We start from the raw sequence: 17,500 nt of genomic DNA, 5'->3' as shown, positions 1-17,500 counted from the left end.
GTAAATGCACACGTATATATGGACAGAAATATCTTGTTTCTTTCTCTCTTTTTTTTTTTTTTTTTTTTTTTTTTTTGTTTTCTTCTTCTTTTTCAGGAGTGAATTTTCATTTTATTCGAGAATAAAATTCGTCGTTATCGTTCCTCTCGAATTTTATTGAAACAAATTCTAATAATAATGACAATAACGATGATGATTAATATCGTATAAGTATTAGATAATGTTAATTAAATTCGACGTATGTTTATAAAATAAAGAAACAAAATATTATTGTTATCATTATTCGCAAAATATTATTGTAGGATAATAATAATAAGAATAAATATTGCACGAGTATCTATGGGTAAATATCGTTAAAGCAATGTATACCGACCTTTACACGTTAATGTAAACAACCACAAAGAGCCAACGAGATGATTATCGTTAGAATTGGTCTGTACTAACAGCGTGTTAGAGAATATCAGAAGTAATGCTTTACCTTTCTATTTGTTTTTATATTTTCTTTTTTTCCTTTTTTTTCGTTTCTTTCTTTTTTTCCCCTCTACGTATTTTTATTTATTTCTTATTCGACTGTTACGTATAATCGTACTTGATCATTCACAAAAATTATTATTATTATTATTATTTCTTTTTTTTATTTATTTGCATATTCATTTATTTGTTTGTTTGTTTGTTGTTTTTTTTTTTCTAGAGAATCGAATTATTAAATAATTTAAAGTCTTGACTAAAATTGAAATTATTGAATAGAGATTTTTTTTCCTCTCCTTAATATCAGAAATATTATTCAAAAACACACAAAAAAAAAAAAAAGAAAGAAAAAAAATAGAAGAAGAAAGGAAACGAAAACGAAATTATGTAACGTAATATTTTGTTATGAATGAAATTGCATTTCTGTATTATTATTATTATTATTATTATTTTTTTTTTTCTTATGAATTTTACGCATACGTATGTACCTATCTATCTATTTAAAATTTCATAAGTCCGTTCTTATGTATAGGAAGAAGAAAAAAAAAAGACACGTTGCAGGTTATAAGAACTTAAAAAACAAAATAGAAAAAGAAAAAAAAGAAGAAAGACAAAGAAAGTTTTAGAACGAATCGTTTATACGCCCAAGTGAAAAGTTCCGATGAGAAAATTGTTATTCGGTATCCCGTCGATTAGAATGTCGGTGTCCTTGGATCGGTTAAATAAATCGATTACATAACCTCAAAAGTAAATATATTATTCGAAACGAGCCTTAATCGTACCGACACAATCATAAGGAAACACTCGTAATAATATTTGGATAGTTCTTGACGAATTTATGTCGAAGATAATTATTTTAAGGGAAAAAAAAAAAAAGAAAAAAAAAAAAAAGAAAATTAATACCATAAGATAAGATATATTAATCGATGAACTACAATTTTAAAACGATTAAATATAATTGCGCGATAAGTATATAGATTTTTATTTTTCGCTTATAGAAATGATTTCGTTTAAAGGGGTGGGCCAAATTTCACTATTAAAAAAAAAAAAAAAAAATCACTCAGAAAAATCACTAGTTTATAATAAAAAAAAAAATAAAAAAATAAAAAAATAAAAAGATCACGTGTAAGAAATAAAAAAAAATCATAATTAAAAAAGCTTCTTCGATTCCATAATAATAAATAAATAAATAAATAAAACAGTCGCCATTAAAGAAGAATTCCCCATTTAATAAATAATAAAACTCAGCATTGTTGTGATGAGAGATTTCATCGAAAAAAAAAAAAAAAAAAAAAAAATCGCCATTTCATAGGAAAAAATTGCCATAAAAAAAAGAATCATTTCATAACAAAAAAAAAAAAATTACATCAATTTTTAAAAATCATTATTTAGAAATAAAAGAAAATTATAAATATTTATTTATATTTATTATTTTTTTTTTATATATTATTTAAATTTGTCGATTATAATAAGAATTTTCGAAGAATTGCCGAAATATTTGATTTAAGGATATATCTTTTTCTCTTTCTCTCTCTCTGTCTTTTTTTTTTTTTTCTTATTTTCAAGGAGGTACCAAGATTATGTGCGTTTCACTTTCGTGTTAAGAAGTTCGTGTTGTTGTCGAGCTCGGTAATAATCCGTGACTAATTGCCCCCGTTGAAAGATGCGATTCACAAGAATAATTTTGCTCTAATAGGTAACGTGAGTATTCTTTTTGTCGCGTGGACGTTTCTCATTATATATATATATATATATATATATATATATATTTTTTTTTTCTTTATTCTCTGTTTTGCTTCAGATTTGAAAAAAAAAAGATAGAAAGAGAAAAAATAACTACGAAGTCGGCTTTGTAATACTGCATGTCTAATTAAGGATCTAATAAGTCTCGTAAGTTAGTAATTAATTTGTCAAATCATCTAGTAACTTTTGGAGATCCAACGTTAATCCTTTATAGGGATAATCCTTTATAGGGAATATATAATTGATTTTTGAATTGAATTTTTTCTTTATTTTTTTTTTTTTTTTTTTCTAAGTTTGCTCTTATTTCTTCGTTTCCACTGTTTTTTCCATTAGAGTCATCTTTTTGTCATTTCGAGCGAGATCGTTATATGTATATATTTTTTTTATTGTGTGTGTGTGTGTGTGTATTTTTTTCCAGTTTCTTCTTCTTGTTTATTTATTTTTTTCTTTTATTTTTTTTTCGTTCCTTTTTTTTTTCTTTTTTTCTTTTTAATACATCAAAGTGTTTCCTCATGCGATATATTTCGTGGAATAATATTTGAAAAGCTTGGATGAATTTGGATTTTATGAGTGAAGTGTCGTGTTCTTAATAATTGTAGATCTTATCTTTTATCGTGTGTGTGTGTGTGTGTATATATATATATATATATATATATATATGTATATAGTCTTATCAAAAAAAAAAAAAAAAAAAAAAAAAAAAAAAAAAAAAACGTCTGTTTCCGTGTTTTATTCGAAAATCGAGATATTTTGCGATATAATTTTTCGAAATACCTGCATATATATATATATACATTGTTTTTTCTTCGTCTTTCGACATTCCATTTTCAACTGATGACGCCATTTCGAAATAATCATTAAACGAATGACGACGACGACAGCGATGACGACGACGACGAGACGACGATGATAAGAATCATTAACCTAATTTTTATTGTATTTATCAAGTTTTCGAGGTGTGGTTGATTTCGAGATTAAATCTGTCTCATCGTTTAAGTATTTATTAATAGTTTGTATTTCGTTATACGTCTTATCGTTCTTATCGTAATGACACATTCGAGAGCATTAAGATTAATGAATTAACAAGGATTTAATTTGATTCGTAATATTTTATATTTTTTCTTTTTCTTTTCCTTTTCTTTTCTTTCGTTCGTTTCGTTGATATCTCGTGAAGAAATTTTTATCACAAAAGAGATTTCCATTTCTTTTATTTATTAAAAAAAAAAAAAAAAAAAAAAAAAAACCATCGTCTAAAAATCTTCATTTTTTAAAAATTGTCGACTCATAATAATAATAATAATAATAATAATAATAATAATAATAATAATAATAATAATAATAATAATAATAAAAATTACTATTTAAAAACAAATGACAAATTTTTTATCGCCATTTCTTTTTTTTTTTCCCACAAACATTAGCTTATCAGTTTTTATGTATTTTCTATTTTTTTTCTTTTTCTTTTTTCCTTTCGGTCGATTTCACTTCAATGCTCATTTATTCAATTTTATCAATCTACGTTTCGCTCGATTACCATCGTCATTTTTTCACCATTCTCGTCGCCATTTTCTATTCCTTTTCTTTACTTCTCTCTTCCTAGGGACATTGATTATAAAATAAAGACGTAGAAAAAAGGAAGGGTATAAGTTTGATCGAGAAAAGAAAGAGAAAAAAGAAGAAAAGAAAAGGAAGAAGAAAAGTAACCAGAAGAAAGAAAATAAATTCCATAATCAGTAAAACGATCTCCATAAATATTTCTTTTTTTCCTGTTTTTCTTTTTTTTTTTTTGTATCTTCAACTTTTGATCGTAGACGTTGAATATAATTCAATGGAATATCTCCTAGTATAATTCTCCTCCACCCTACCTCAGTCCACCCTATTCCACCCCATTCGAACCCCCCCTCACTCCACCCCCTCCCTCACCCATCCCTAAACCCCCCTAGCTTCTCTCCACCTCTCTTTCTCATCTACCTTGCAGTCCAAAATCAATATAGACGGCAGCAGCGGTATTCCGGCATCGTATCACGCAGTAGAAAATTCTTTTCGAGGATAATTTTTTCGACCAGCTTTTTGATGACTTTTCCCCCTCTCCATTTCTATACTCCCCTCCTTCTATCTTCCAATCTTCGCCAAATACGCAGAAATATATAGTTACTTGTGATATAACCTATTTTATAACCTCGTAATTTCATCGTACGCTCATAAACTTTGACGTTACAAATTTTATCCCTCACCCTCTTTCCTTTCCCTTACGTCAATGTTATCATCCTTTGAAAAGAATGTAAAAAAAAATGTTTCTCTCTCGAATCGATAAACAAGGATAACAATTAAAGGACGATATAACGAAGTCGATGATCATGCGAGTTTTTATTTATCGTTTAATTAAATGTTATGGCTTAACTTACGAAAATAGATATTAAAATTTCGTGATTCTAGTATATTCCTAATTGCATTATATTACAAATTAAATTGAGAAGAGGCGTGGCCAATTGGACAACGATGAAGAGACTAACTAAACAAGGGGCGTGGTTAACTTTAGATGGGCGGGAATAAAGTTGAACAGGGTGCGAATCAATTCCGGAAGGGGAGAGGCTAACCTGAAGGGTAGTGGGCCTAATTAAACATGGAGGTAGCTAACTTTAGACGAAGAGTGGATGGTTTTAGTGGGCGTGGCTAACTTTAGGATAGGCGTGTCTAATTTGAACAGGGGCGGAATTATTTGGACAGGGGCGGTCTTAATTCGTAGGAGTGGGGATAACTTTCTAAGGGTATAACTAACTTTGTAGGAGTGGGTTTAACTTTCTAGGGGCGGTACTTTCTTTGGAAGGGTGGAGGCAACTTTGTGGAGGGCAGGTCTAATTAGAGAAATTCACGTGCCCTTGATGCGTTCGTCGACACTGTTACATTATATTCGCCATATTCTTTAATAATTTTTTTCTCTCTTTTTCCTTCTTTCTCTTGTCTTGTTCTTATTTGATTTATTTTATTTTCTTTTTTCTTCTCTTAATTTTTTCTTTTACTTGATTTTATCTACTATCCCAAAAATGTTTTTATTCTTTTTCTTAATCGTTGCCAATTTGAAATCTTTCTCTCTCTCTCTCTCTCTCTTTTTGCCCTAATCCCACCCCGACGCCATCCTGTATCTCTATATACTTTACGAGCGTCTAGCATCCCCTTTTACGATCAAACTCCCCTTAAGGCACAGGGAACGAGGGATTCACGTTGTGAATAGGAATGACGTTTTACGCACAACCTAACTATACCCACATGGTCTGTTTGTGTACATGTGGATATGTATATGTCTCTTTCTTTTACTAAGGAACTTTTAGTGATCTAATTTCGTCCACCCCTTCTTTTTTTTCTCCGGAGGGTAAGAGGATAATTTTCTTTTTTTTTTTTCGGGTTGAAAAATAATGAGGACATTTTATTTTCCGCCTGCGGAATATCCAACGTCGTATTCTTTCATTGGATTATCTCAAAATTATTATTATTATTATTATTATTATTATTATTATTATTATTATTTTTCTTTTTCTCATACATATACTTATTATAAAATAATGTAGAAATATTACATTGAATAATTTTAATTTTATTAATGAACAAAAGAAAAAAGAAAAATAGAATAGGAAAGGAAGGAAAAAGGACAAACGAATAAGTAAATAAAAAAGAATATTATTTTTTGCAGGATACTAATAAAAAAGCAAATTTCATTTGAAAATTCAGAAAGTGTAGACCATTTATGATATATGATAGTAAAAAACTGAAAAGACGAAGAAGGAAATTGCATTTTCCTCATTTCTCTTTCTCTTTCTCTCTCTCTTTCTCTTTTTGTATTTCTCTATTTCTCACACTTTCTCGCACGTAGCTTCCGAACATGGGGGATCTCTCAGCAGGGCGTTGAACAATTTCGGAGTATAATTTATGGCGTCCCGGGTTTTCAGTCGCGACAGGGGCTGCCGGCATAAACAATCTTCCTTCTCTTTCTATTTCCCCTACCACTCTCTCTCTTTCTCTCCCTTTCTCGTCCCTCCTCTCTCTCTCTCTCTCTCTCTCTCTCTTTTACTCTCTTTCTCTTTCTCTTTATCTCACTCTACCTTACTTTCTCATATTCCTTTCGCAGCCACCCCTATCGTGTAGCAAGCTTTGAGACTGAGAGAGATAGAGAGATAGATAGATAGATAGATAGATAGATAGAGAGAGAGAGAGAGAGAGAGAGAGAGAGAGAGAGAGAGATCAATACCAAGTGCTATCATATTTTTTTCATGTTTCTTTCTTTTTATTCATTAAAATAAAAGAAAAAAGAAAAGGAAAAGGAGCAATAAAAATTAGTAAATAAAAAACGATACACTACTTTGCACCTTTCTTCTTTCTCTTTAATTTTTTTTTTATCTCTGGTATATATATATATATATATATTTATATTATATAAGATATATTATTAATATCAACTAATACAATTATATTAATTAACAATTTGTATTGTGATATTAAATATCAATTTTTTTTTTTAATTTATATGTATATATATATATATTATAATGATATATATATATACATATATAAATTACCTAATCAATAATTTAGATTATAAATTAGACAAGAACGTATCGATTTATATCAATTTTGCCAATCATCCTCATCATTATTATCATCATTATCGTTATCATCATTATCATTGTCATCGATAATTAAATTAAAATACTTGTTAATGGAATGAGATTATCAATGTGTCAATGATAAAATGGGTCACACGATAAGCATTATTCTCCCCTCCACGCCCCCCCCCTCTCTCTCTCTCTTTCTTTCTCTAATCGTTGCTTAAATTAAATTCGTAATACAAAGGTCCTAGTTGGAACGAGGTAACTACTTACGCGACACGTTTATTACTAAATACAATTCTAAAAATAAACTCTCTCACTCTCTCTCTCTCTCTCTCTCTCTATCTCTTACATTACATATACATACACAAACGTAAACTCTCATACGTATATATTATTTAGCAAACAATAATAGTTGAATATTACATGGTACGAAAACGTGAAGATGAAAATAATTTCTTTATGACATACCCGGTAAGAAAATAATATCACTGTAATGTTGGGTATAATTAGTTCCTTCAAAAAAAAAAAAAAAAAAAAAAAAAAAAAAAAAAAAAAAAAAAAATTGTAAAAATAAGATATTATTAAGTTCTTCGAAAATTTGTTGATGATGATATATATATATATATATATATCATCATACACGTACAATATGTATATATATGTACACAAAAGTTGGAGGATGTATTACCCATATATGGTAATATGTTGAAAATGTTGAATAAGAGTTGATGGGACCAGAGTTAAGAAGAGAGAAAGAAAGAGCGAGAGAGAGAGAGAAAGGAGTAATGAATCGCGAGGGGTGGGGGTAAGGCCCATCTTCTGAAAGAGGACCCTCTCCTCCTTCTTTACCCTCCACCCTCCATCTTCCATCTCAAGTGCATCGTACTACAAAGGACAAAAACCTCGTAAAGGACAATAACCTTGAATAAATCACTCTGAACCAATGGTTGTGCTCTTCTCTCTCTCTCTTTCTCTCTCTTTTTATTTTCTTGGTTGTTTATCTTCTTTTTTGTACTTTTTTCTCGCCTTTGTTGATTTTTTCCTTCCTTTTTTTTTTTCTTCTTTTTTTCTTTTCGTTCGAACGAATTATAATCAGAATGAAAAATAATTTTCGAATTTTTATTTACTACTTTGCTCTCTTGTTTTTGTTTTCTTTTTTTTTAATTTTTAAAAAATTAATAAAACATTTTCGTAGGATTATTATAAATTCAATAATAATAATAATTACAAATTTTAAATATTGAAAAATATATTGTCTTTCTATAATATTATTTTATCGAATTTTTATATGAGAAGTATAAAAAAAGGGAAAAGAAAAATTATACTTTCACGCACTTACAATTCATTATGCGAAACATTTATTTGTACATAATGTATATATATATATATATATATATATATATATATATATATATATATATATATGCACATATGCACATTTGTTCACTTACATATATATGTATGTATATATATATGTATACATAAATATATATATATATAAGCTTGTAGGATATCTCTTTGCGGTTCAACCGTCCGAACGTTTAGATTTAACCGCGGCTTAACGTACTACCAAGGATAGTTTACATGAGATCTCAACCTTACGGCGAGGTAAACTAGCGGAATTTACTGCGAAACAACCGTAGGATGAACACGTAAAACGATCTAACGTTAGATTAGATAACACGATATTATCTCAAATTTATATTTAATACTCGTCCATCCAAATCGTTCCTTTCCTACTCTACGATTCCTTTCCCCCTATTCCAACTCCCCCCTCCCACGGTCCTACATCCTTTATTCTAAACCAGCCTTCATGAACTTTTAATCGTCGATTCTAAACGTTCGTTCAACCCCTCTTAATTTTGCTCTTTTTTCTTCCCTTATATACAGATCTATAGATAATCTAAATTTATTAATCATCATCGTCATTGTTATTATTAATTATTTTAATAATTTTTTTATTATCAATTATCATTTAATCTACTCATTAAAAGAAAAATGTATAGGCGATAAAATATAGACGAGTGAGAGAGAGAGAGAGAGAGAGAGAGAGAGAGAGAGAGAGAGAGAGAGAGAGAGAGAGAGAGAGAGAGAGAGAGAGAGAGAGAGAGAGAGTGAGAGATTAACCAGTTGCACGTGGAAAGACGTGCCACGCACGTCGTGATGCTTTTGTTACCGAAACGCCAGAGACGTGTTACACACGTCGTCAGACGATTGTTTGCGGAAAGAAAAGTGACGTGCGTGGCACGTCAACCGTGAATTTCTTTGCACTGCAAATGGTTAATACAATGAGGGAAAAATTGATGAGACAGAGAGAGAGAGAGAGAGAGAGAGAGAGAGAGAGAAGGAGACGCATTAAAATTATTTAACCCCGTCCCTCCCCCATGTCCCTTTCTCTTTACGTTTCTCTTTCTCTCCTCCCTCTTCTCCCCTAATAATGGGGTCTTATTCTTTACCCTCACCCTTCTAACAAGCAAACGAACTAGTTCCGCTCTCATACTCCGATTCGAGTGGCACGTGTGAACGAAGCCTAAAACCGGTCCCACCCACGCCTATCTTCGCTATCGTGCGCTCGTGCGCTCGCGCGCGAACTCGCACATTAGAAAAACGGGCTATTTATCTAAATAAGCTCTGAAGAGATCAACGCGTGTTAGAGGGGTTAAAATGGAGAAAAATAATTAATATTCTAATTTTAACTTTAATAGTAATGTATGTGTATATATATATATATATATATATATATTTATATACACGTTTCTGTGTGTTATGAAACTTTGATACTGTTAAAATATTAAGTAAAAAAATTTTTTTCGTTTCTAATTTTCTTTCTTTTTTTTTTTTTTTTTTTTTTTATAGCTAAAATACATTTCATTCTTTCACTCTTCAAATTCGAGATATTGGACGGATAAGAGATTTATAAGATATAGAGATTAGGATCGATATTTATTTATTGAATTGAATTTTATTGAATTTATTTTTACTTTTTACTTTTCTTTTTTTATTTTTTTTTCTCCCATTCGTCAACGAATTTTTTTTTTTATTGGGTTATATGGAATCAGAAATTTGGAAATGTTATTTTTCGACTATTTGACATGTCGATTATCGATAGTCGAAGCTTTATTTCCTTTCTCGTTCGTTCTGTCAATTCGTCCTTTGATTTTCGTTTTTATAGAATTGGGAAATTTTGAAAATGTTATTTTTTACTTATACATATGTATTTTTATATTATTGTATATATTTTTTATTTATACAACTTCGACGTATTGAATCGAATTGATAGTCGAATATTTTTTCTTCTTTTTTTTTCTTTTTTTTTTTTTCGAAAATCTATCCTTTTCCAATTAATCCAAGTATTTATATATATATATATATATATATATATATATATATATATATTCAATATCTTTATTTTTTATAAAAATAACATAATATAAAAAATCGAAAATATGAAAACTAAATTTTAATTCGAAATGAAAAATGAATTGGATTTACGTCTTATTAATGGCGCCGATCAACCTCTCTCTCTCTCTCTCTCTCTCTTTTTCTCTCTATCATCTCGATCTTCTTTTTACTCGGATATAAAAAATTCAATCTCAAGAAGGAGTAAGGGTGGAAGTTTCGTCTGAAGGAAAAACGCAATGTCGGCTTCTTACTTGTTTGCCATAAAACGTGAAGAAAAAGGACCAAATAAAAAAAAAAAAAAAAAAAATAAGAGAGAGAGAAAAAAAAGATTCGATATCACGAGCAAAAGAGAAAGAGAGAGAGAGAGAGATGGTTCGATCGGTGCTCTCGATAATCGATCCTCCGTGGTCCATTCTCCTGTCAAGCAGCCGCATTCTTGCTCGTTCGGCAACCTTCGAAAACGAAGCCCTTCCACGGGAACGCTTCGGGCCATTTCAGAAGCCTCCTTTATATATATATATATATATATATCTCTTTCTCTCTCTATCTCTCTCTATCTCCCTATCTCTCTCTCTCTCTCTCTCTCTCTCTCTCTCTCTCTCTCTCTCTCTCTCTCTTTTTCTCTCTCTCTCTTTCCTTTTTCTCTTCTCACTTTCGTTAAACTCTCTCTCTCTTTCACATACTATACCAAGCCTTTCTCCTTCGCTCAAACGCCGTAGCTACTGCTTTCGGCTTCGTTTGTACAACTTACTGATTTTATCCATTTGTACTTTTGATTGTCCCATTGATATATTATTTAATTTTATTATTTTTATTTATTTAAAAAAAAAAAAAATATATGAAATAAAATAAAATAAAAGAGAGACGGGAAAAAATATATGTATTGTATATTAAAAGTAAATCGAATTAAAGATAATATCCGGTTTTTTTTTTTTTTGTTTTTACGAATATTTTTTTGGTACTGTGAAATGTAAGAATTATATAGGATGTGGTCATTGAATGATATTAAATGAAAATAATTTTTATGAACATGTGCCTTTAAATGACTATCGTGTGTTTAAATAGGAGTAATTTGTTAGTGCTAATGTAGATTTAAGTTTAGGTAGGGTGTTAGCGTATTTGAATACGGATTTGGGGATCGGGGTTCGAATCTCGGCTGGGTATGGTGGGGTTTGGTTGGGGGGTTTGATTAAAAAAAAAAAATGTAGAAATTAATTAATGAAGAAATATAAATATGAATAAAAATTGGGGGGGTATGTAATTTTGGGGGGTGTGGGGGGTTCACAATCTTCTCTCTCTTTCTCCAACATTTGGGGGGGTTGATTAAAAAAAAAAATTAAGAAATTAATTAATGAAGGAAATATAATAAACATGAATGAAATATAAACATGAATAAAAATTTGGGGGGTGGGGGGTACAATCTTTTCTCCTCTCCTCTTCTCTCTCCCTCTTAAACTCAATGAATGGGAATGAAATAAATAAATGATGAAACAATTAAAATTTATCACCCACATATTATTAATCACGGATATATGTGAATGAATGTGAAGAATGAAGAAACAATCACACAACTACAATCAAATAAAAATAAATAAATAAAAAAACCAAGCCCCAAGGAAAATCATCAATGAAAAAAATAAATTAAATTAAAAAATCCATCGTTAAAAATGTGTCTCTCTTCTAGCATCTTTCTCAAAGAAAATGGAAGGAAATTAGAAGAAAACCTCTCCATAATCAACAAGAAAAAAGAAAAATCAAATAGGAAATCTTCATTTTAGAAGAAATACAAGAAAGAAGGGGTATAATCAAACAGAAGAAAAAGAAGATATATTAATGGATCGTTTAAATAAAACATATGGGAGATGAAATTCAAAGCGGATTTGGATGAAGTTACATCTTTTTTTCTTTCTCTTTCTTTCTTTTTTTTTTTTTTTTTTTTTTTTTTAAGAACAGAACGCGACAATAGGTAACGGAGATGCTCAGAGAACGCGGATGCACGGTTCGACGATTCGACTCGGCTAAGGCTGATTTATCGTCCGAAAGAGTCTGCCAAATTGGCAGCGTGCGTCCGCCAAGCTCGTTAGTCAGCCGATCGTCGGTCAGGGACCTCCTGCTGGACCAGAATTTTCGATAATTTCGAATTCCCGGTACATGAAACTCTGCCATTGTAAATAATTCTCTCTCTATCTCTATCTCTAAATAGACATATATTTTATATAAATTTATTTTCAAATAAATACGCATTATATTATACACACATACACACACTTATCTATCTTATTTCATATTATCTTTTTTTTGAATCACAAAATTATATATATATATATATATATATATATATATATATATATATAAAAGAAAAAAAAAAGAAAAAAAAATAGAATTTTGAAAGAAATAAATAAATTTCAATTTTTTTCTTCATACTCTCTCTCTCTCTCTCTCTCTCTCTCTCTCTCTCTCTCTCTCTCTCTCTCTCTCTCTCTCTCTCTCTCTCTCTCTCTCTCTTTTATTTTTCCTCTTTCTTCCTTTTTTTTTCTTTCATAATTTCTTCAAGATATGTTCGGGGATAAAGATAATAATGACTGAAATACAGAAAAGTCTTTGATAGTTAAATAGAGGAACTATTAATGAAAGGCCTAGAAAAATATGTGTTGCATGTACAGTGTGCATCCACATTATTATTTTGTATCACTATACACACACAAACACACACACACACACACATGTATGTATTTATATCAACGGTATGTAGTGTCACTGAGGTGACGTAATCGCAAACGTCGGAGTTAAAGCTTCCGCGGCTGCGTGTCCCTATAGATTCGTTTAACGTTAACCGGAAGTTGTAATAATTCCGATGATGGTGTACGCTCCCTCTCATCGAGACGCCCCTGAGTCAATTGCAAGAAGTAAACGAGATCGTTCTAGTGTATGAGAGAAAGAGAGAGAGACAGAGAGAGAGAGAGAGAGAGAGAGAGAGAGAGAGAGGTAGGGAGGGGGGCAGGGATAAAAAGAGAGAGTCATACTCTTCATTTTTTTAACCCTTTATTACACCATATTAATTTCAACAAGTACACTTAAGGGATTTTTTTTTTGTTCCCTTTTTTCTTTTTCTTTTTTTTTTTTCATTAATTTTATATATATATATATATATATAAATTATAATGATAAATTTATGCCAATGTAATGATTGACGTCTCGTTAATAGATTATGTTAATTTAAAAAATTAATTGTCATTAATCGTAGAAAAAAATATTTTCACAATTGAGAGATCACATCTCGATATTATTATTATTATTATTATTATTGTTAATTATTATTGTTATTGTTATTGTTGTTGTTATTGTTATTATATAAATGGTCGAGATCATTCGTCGACTTGAGTTACAAAGATATATATTCAAACGTCGAAGTAATAGCATTGAAAAAGTATGATCGTTAACTCGTACTTTGGATTCCTCTAATGACTATAATAATTGAAAATATTAATAACTCGTGTAAGTCTAGCGATGTAAAATGTATATACATATACATATATATACATATATATATATGTATATATATATATATATATATATATATATATATATATATATATATATATATATATATGGGATATTCATTACTTCACGTCGAACATTTGATTGGACATATTGAATGTGATGGTAACACGATTTTACGAATAACCATAATCACTTGAAATCTCGTTAACGTCAACGACTAATTTCATGGATGCATGCATGCCATGATGCATCGTGTTATTACCATTATCATTAACATTATCATTAGCTTTATACTATGTTTTAAAATTTCATTCGTTCGAACGACACGTCATGTCTTTTTCTATTTTGCATATTTCACGATTGATACATACATGTATATATATATATATATTTTTTTTTTTAATTCTCTATTTTTAATTTGATTTAAAAAAAGAAAGTAAAAAGAAAAAAAAAGGAGAAAGAGAAAGTTATTCGAAAGGGATATGGAAAAAGTTTTCTCGAAGGATGATCCAAAAGTGGGGATTGGACGAACTCTTTCGAAAATGTTTTTTTTTCTTTTTTTCTTTTTTTTTTTTTTTTTTTTTCAAAAAGGACAAAAAGCAAAGTAATTTACTTCAATTTTTTCCTCTTAATTGTCAGGGTTTAATTGTCATTGCAATTTCAAGGTTAAAAAAAAATTGCAATCATTGAACTTGCAATTTTAGGGGATGCAGCAAAACAGTTCAGTTAAATCGTAAATTTTTACGAGGTCCGATCAAATTTTCGATTGACGATTTGCGCGAAAAAAATTGTTTTCTTTGTTTTCGTGTTTGGGTTTTTTTGTTTTGTTTTTTTTACCTCGAATAGGTAGCGTGATCGGGGAGGAGGGGGCGGGGAGAAGGTTTGCGAATTCGCGGTAGGTTGCTGAGACGAGAGGATTGGCGCGGTGGCGTTATGCTCTTTATTTATTTTTATCTTTTTTTTTTTTTTTCCCTTCTCTTCTTTACTTTCACCATAGTTCTGCCCAATCGCATGAAAATTTCCGTTTCCCCTTTCATTTCTTTCAATCCTTTTTCCTCCGTTTCGACAAACTCCAACAATTTCCTGTAGACCGAAGTAACATCCTCCTTTTTCACAGTACCATAGCTCAAATCGAATTCCGAGACACTTCGTTTCCTGTACTACTACCCCTGCCCCCCCTCCAATTCACCTCCAATTCATCCCCCAATTCACTCCCACCCTCAACCTCCCCTCCTCCTCCCCAACCGCGCTATTGCCCCCCTTCCGTTTTACAAATGAATCCAAGATGAATTTCGTGAAGTGACTTTACCCATACATCAGATCGTAGGAAGAGATCAATCCGATTGACTTCCGATTGAATCGGTAAATTGACAAAACGAAAATGTATAAATTAAAAGGAAAATTTCAATCGAGTTAACGAGCTCGATGACGTACATTCATCGAAATCAATCTTTAATATAATATTCGTCAGATTCTAATATGAAATTATTGATAATAATTTAATTGGCTTTATTGATTTTAATTGCTCGAGGAAACAATGTTAAAGATTTATTTCGACCTGACTAAGTAGCTAAAGAACAACGAGATTTGTTTTTGTTTTCTTCAATGGATCCACGTAACTTTGAGTTTGTTTGTTTGTTTGTTTGTTTTTTATTAACGTCAATGACACATGAACGATCATTCAGATCCTCTGCTGGCAATATTTGCACATCAACAACACCCAAATGGACTTTCGTTCGTTTTTGGGTATTCTCGTAAATAATGAAAAAAAAATCTTGACCATCTCCAAACGTCATCGTAGCCATGCCGCAGAACTTGTACGACCTAAAGATAATGATAATAAGAATGAATTATTAAATGAACATTTGGAATAATAAAAAGATAAAATTGATTGTCAATAGTTCCTGTTTATTTTTCCTGTATATTATTTGGATATATGAAACGTCGGGCATTATGGAATTTATCATTTTAGATATATGTACACCTTTAGATACATATATATGTATGTGTCTGGTCTTATTTATTGGGGAACTTCCGATTGCTGGAAATTGCAATAGAACGAGCAAGTCTATCATTTGAATGGCACGTTCGACGTGATAACCTACGACGAACTTCATCGATAAGTAATTGCCTTACGTTGATTCAGATTATTACTTTCCCTATAGTTATTACATTCAATTTTGATTATGGTCTAATTAGAATTCCCTTTAAGGCACGTTCTCATCGTTAGGTATAAACAAAACAAATGTATGTATATACATTTGTACGGTGTGAATTGTTATTGTGAATAATTTTCTTCTTTTCTTTTTTTTTTTTTTTTTTTTTCTTTCTTCCATGCAAATGACTTCGAATCGTCTGAGTGTCATATTTTTTCTACGACCTGATCGAAAATAAAAATTGTAATTAAAATTGAGATTAGATTGATATTTTTGTTTTATCAGGATGAAAAAGAAAATTTTTGATTAAAATCATCGAATAAATTTGTATTTTTAATTTAATTCGTCGATAAAAAAAAAAAAAAAAAAAAAAAAAGAAACAGTTGTTCCCCCCCACCCTTTTTTTTTTTCATCGTTCACTCAATATTCATCATCGAACATAATGTATATACGTATGTGTGTATAAAAAAAAAAAAAAAAAAAGAAAAAAGAAAATTAGAAACACACGTACACGCAAGCAAACAAATAAATAAACATATTTCTCTGCTTCCCTTAAGCAAACGATCATAATTATTATCCATTCGCATTCGCTTGTAATACATACGAAAGAATAAGTGAAAGCGATATCTCCCATCGAACGTACCCACTGCTATGCCATAGCTCGATGATCATAAATCACGATCGATTACATACAAGTCGCGGGTAATGAAACAAATGCGCGAGAGTCGATATTTTGATTCATAAACGGAACGTATCACGCTTTAGGAATATTATTGTAAATGAACTTTTACCATAATAGTTTTTCATATTGGAAATATGATAACAAATATCATCAACGTTTCATATAAACACACAAACACACAGACAAACACACAAATATATGTCTAAATATATAATATGAATTAAAGTATAGGTATTATTATTATTATTATTATTATCAACAATATGTGTTGAAATTTTATACGAATTTTCTTTTTACGATTTTTTCTTTTTTCTTTTTCCTTTTTCTTTCTTTCTTTCTTTCTTTCTTTCTTTCTCTCTCTTTCGTCGACAACATGGCGTCATCAAAAGTTCCTAGATGAATTCTTGGATATATTTTAAAATTCATTCGTCCCTTCTTCGCGATTTTTTAGCCTTCCTTTTCTTTTCTTTTCTTTTCTTTTTTTTTTTCTTCTTTTTCTTCGGATTACAAAACTGCAATTACATTTATCTCTGCTCGTAAAACTGCAATTACAGTTTGGAGAGGCCGAAAAGTCGCGAGAAAGTCGTTCGTACGTTTTCGGAAAAGAAAAAAAAAAAATCCTCTAGGAACTTTTCAGCCAGCTTAAAAACTTTTGGTGTTTGATATGTGAAACTTTTGGATTTTGGTAAAAAAAAAATTCTTTTTTTCTTTTTTTTTTTCCTTTTTCTTTTTTTTTTTCTTTTTTCTCTAACTGTCGTCAGCAGAGTCATTTTTAACATCTGTGAAATAAACGCACAGTTCAACTTTGATCTTTCAATGATTATTTTCTCGGCGATGTATGAACAATATGAAACGTCGAACGTTAATCGAATTTCTAACAATAACTATGAAAACTTTCGTGACATTTTTCCTGATAAATACCTTTTGCTAAACAACAATAGGTC

The 17,500-nt window shown here is 30.2% G+C and overlaps 1 protein-coding gene across 6 annotated transcripts in view; it reads left to right on the top strand.

The window, feature by feature from the left end:
• Positions 1-17,500, top strand: part of Prosap (SH3 and multiple ankyrin repeat domains prosap) — a 150,396-nt gene that overhangs the window by 1,445 nt on the left and 131,451 nt on the right. The gene's annotated exons all lie outside the window — the stretch shown is intronic.

The sequence above is a fragment of the Vespa mandarinia genome, chromosome 25, assembly GCF_050613455.1.
Source record: "Vespa mandarinia isolate Hongniang chromosome 25, ASM5061345v1, whole genome shotgun sequence".
In the NCBI taxonomy this organism is placed as follows: Eukaryota; Metazoa; Arthropoda; class Insecta; order Hymenoptera; family Vespidae; genus Vespa; species Vespa mandarinia.
Note: the sequence above shows the minus strand (reverse complement) of the source record. Positions and strands in the feature narration are given on the sequence as shown.